The sequence below is a fragment of the Octopus sinensis genome, linkage group LG5 (genome assembly GCF_006345805.1).
Source record: "Octopus sinensis linkage group LG5, ASM634580v1, whole genome shotgun sequence".
Classification (NCBI taxonomy): domain Eukaryota; kingdom Metazoa; phylum Mollusca; class Cephalopoda; order Octopoda; family Octopodidae; genus Octopus; species Octopus sinensis.
The window spans coordinates 22,982,491-22,986,722 of NC_043001.1; the positions used below are offsets into that span (position 1 = coordinate 22,982,491).

At 34.3% G+C, this 4,232-nt stretch overlaps 1 protein-coding gene across 1 annotated transcript in view; it reads left to right on the forward strand.

Moving 5' to 3' along the window:
- Positions 1-301: 301 nt before the first annotated feature.
- The window catches only part of LOC118763595, a 43,217-nt gene continuing 39,286 nt past the window's right edge, over positions 302-4,232 (forward strand). The window contains exon 1 of the mRNA XM_036503220.1: positions 302-519. The gene's annotated coding sequence lies outside the window, so the exon portion shown is untranslated. The remainder of the gene's footprint in view (positions 520-4,232) is intronic.

Here is a 4,232-nt window from a genome sequence, read left to right on the forward strand (position 1 = left end):
ACACATGCCCGCAAACACATACTGAACATTACATAGAAACGCACAAACAATTGTTGATATGTTAAGACATCGGCTCACACATATAAACTATCAACAGGAACCCATCTATTTCACCAACAGACATACATGTCTGTTTCTTCACTCCCACCACTTCTAACGTGTTTTCCTGTTTCTTTATTTCCTTTCAACCACCACCCTCGCCTCCATATATATATATATATTCGTATAAAGACAAAAGAAACAAAAGAAAAAAAACAAAAAAAAAAAACAAAAACATCTATGCAAATACAAATCAACTGATATAAGACATCAATCACAAATACTTCTCCACCCTCCACTGCTTCATCAGAATATGCCCCAGCCCCCACGGATTGCCGCCAAAAATAGTCGTACAAAAAGCTAAAAAGCGCTGAAAGTTTATGTCTCGCGCCTATCACGGAGCACCATCGCAGCAAAACTACCTTAATATTATCTTCTCTCAGTTCCAATTTGCATCTCTAAAGTTTCTGCATTCGGCAGGTAAGATCTTTTACAAAATAATTCTTACTCCTCTGAACCTCCCAAATAACATCACCATTATCAATTATCTTATAACAGAGTCGAAGGTGTTCAATGCATTTTAATCAATAGTTTCTCTAGTTAATAACAGTCTGTTGTTTTACTGGAAACTTTTATTCACATAGTTTGCCACAAGAGCCGTGTTTTATTAGAAACTTGTAAACAGTCAACTGTTGCATTGGACACTTTCTACTTATTTTCTATTTTTGACAACTTAAACTCTACAATTTCTATAAGCTGTCTGCATGTGATTGTAGTTATGGTTATTTCTGATTATTGTTATTTCTAATAAGCTGCGTTCATCTTTACAACTTTTTAGGTACATAAAGAATTTATTCCCACATACACACACAAACTTTGTTGCAAGAAGTTAAACTTAATTAGCAAAATTTAATCTTCTCAACCTATTTAAAAGGGAAAAGTCTAGCCGTAGCTTTACTTAGAAATAGCTTATGTCTTTTACTCTTTAACTCTTTTACTCTTTTACTTGTTTCAGTCATTTGACTGTGGCCATGCTGGAGTACCGCCTTTAGTCGAGCAAATCGACCTCAGGACTTATTCTTTGTAAGCCTTGTACTTATTCTATCGGTCACTTTTGCCGAACCGCTAAGTTACGGGGACGTAAACACACAAGCATCAGTCGTCAAGTGATGTTGGGGGGACAAACACAGACACGCGAACATATACACACACACACATGCATGCATACATACATACATACATACATACATACATACATACATACACACACATACATACATACATACACACACACACACATACATACATACATACATACATACATACATACATACTACATACATACATACATACATACATATACATATGATGATCTTTCAAAAATCGGTTTCAAATTTTGGCACAAGGCCAGCGATTTCGGGAGGAAAGGGTGTAAGTCAATTACAGCGACCTAAGTACTCAACTGGTACTTATTTTAACGACTCCGAAGGAGATGAAAGGCAAAGTGGACCTCGATGAAATTTGAACTCTGAATATAAAGACGGACGAAATGGAGCTAAGCATTTTGATCGGCGTGCTAACGATTCTGCCTGCTCGCCGACTTTGATCTTCCAACTATCAAACTATTTTTGATAGTTTAATTAATCAAAGCATGCAACATTGTTTATATTGATTCTAGAAACAAAACAAAATTATTTAAAGTCGCTTTCGTGCTTTTTACATTTTGCTTCCGCCCTGTCACATCGTATTCCCGCTATAGCGGGAATGGGTGAAATGTCACCTCTGCTGGATTCACGGTAAAACAGGAATGAACAGCACATGTAGAAAAAAGAAGATGCAGACAATTCTGTCCATTAGTTTGCCTGCAATCGTTACTCCTGAGCTGTATATGCAACTGGTTATTATTATTATTATTATTATTATTATTATTATTATTATTATTATTATTATTATTATTATTATTATTATTATTATTCAGTAGTTTTATTTTTATAGTGTGTTTTCACTTCACTACCGAGCGCAGCTCTGTGTGCCTTGGGTATGTGCTGTGATTTGTTGTGATGCTCTGATGGTTATTGTATGGAAAGTGTTCTGCGTAGGATGTGTGCAGTGCCTAGTAGTGCAATTTTCTGTATGTTATATGTGTTTGTAAGTCCTGGTGTTTTTGTTATGTATTTGTCTGAATATTTTTTAATCATGCCTAATGCACCTACTATGATAGGAATTGTTTCTGTTTTTTATTATTATTATTATTATTATTATTATTATTATTATTATATTATTATTATTATTATTATTATTATTATTATTTTATGTTTGACTTTTCCTTTACATTTGTACAAGTTGGCTCCAAGTCTCACCCAGAGGCCTCAAGAGACAACAAGTTGGAAGTTCATGTTGGTATTATGTCTAGGGTGCCATATATTTGGTTTTGTACATAGTGTTGTTCTAGAGAATGTTTAAGAAACCATAAGAAAATTATGTGTTTGTTTTAAAACTTGAGATTACATAGAAAGTATTTTACGTAGAATATTGGCAGTTCCCATGGGAACTATCATTTGAATTTCCGCCATTTTGGGGTTTACTAGTATCTGAGCTAGGTAGCAATCAGTCCCTTTTGCTATCATTCCCAAGGCAACTATGACAACAGGTATTGTTTTAGCCTTCAGGTTCCACATTTTGCTAATTTCTATTTCAAGATCTTTATACTTGCTCAGTTTTTGGTAGGTCTTATTATTATTGTTGTTGTTGTTGTTATTATTGTCATTATTATTATTATCATTATTATTATTATTATTATTATTATTATTATTATTATTATTATTATTATTATTATTATTATTTTGCACAGAAGCCCAGATGGAGGGCAAAATTAAACACAGGGGTTCAGGTCTGAGAGGGTTAAAACGATATGATGTTTGTAGATGCGATTGAGTTGTAATGTTGAGATTTTAAAAACTTACATCTATATGTTTACATTTAACTGGAGTAAATTTACTAGACAAAAGATTTTATTGACTAAGAATAACTTTTCAGGGCAACTCAAATCCTTTTTGATATATAATGTTACCAGTAAAGTGATATCAGACATTACATGACCAATCTGAAGAAGGAAAGAAAAACAGTTCTCTATCTCAGACTGGTGCTTCTAATGTTTTATGTTGCTTTACGTTGGAAGTCTTAACAGTTAATTCATTTATGATGTTTTTGATATTTTGCGGCAATAAACACCTCTGGATTTGTTTCAGCGCCAAACATTCATATAGCACAAATGAATAGCTTTCTTGTAATATGGTTATTTATTGTAACGGTTTCAATTTTGGTACAAGGCGAGCAGTTTTTGAGGGAGTAGGGTTTAGTTGACTACATCGATCTCAGTGCTTAATTGGTACTTTATCTTGTCGACCCCGAGAGAATGAAAGGCAAAGTCGGCCTCGGCAGCATTTGAACCCAGAATGTAAACAGCCGGAAGAAGTACTGTTTAACACTGTGTCTGAAGCGCTAACGATTCTGCCAGATCCCTGCCTCGATTATTCATAATAATAGCGTGGATATGAGAAACATTCATCAATATTTACACGCGCGCACGCACACACACACACACACACACACACACACACACACACACACACACACACACACAGAGTGTCTCTCTATCTCTCTCGCACAAATTGCAATAATTGCCCCTATGCTGCTAGATGGGCGTGCTTCTGGTCTACACCAGCTTGTTTGTATTATTATTATTATATTATTATTATTATTATTATTATTTTGCACAGAAGCCCAGATGGAGGGCAAAATTAAACACAGGGGTTCAGGTCTGAGAGGGTTAAAACGATATGATGTTTGTAGATGCGATTGAGTTGTAATGTTGAGATTTTAAAAACTTACATCTATATGTTTACATTTAACTGGAGTAATTTACTAGACAAAAGATTTTATTGACTAAGAATAACTTTTCAGGGCAACTCAAATCCTTTTTGATATATAATGTTACCAGTAAAGTGATATCAGACATTACATGACCAATCTGAAGAAGGAAAGAAAAACAGTTCTCTATCTCAGACTGGTGCTTCTAATGTTTTATGTTGCTTTACGTTGGAAGTCTTAACAGTTAATTCATTTATGATGTTTTTGATATTTTGCGGCAATAAACACCTCTGGATTTGTTTCAGCGCCAAACATTCATATAG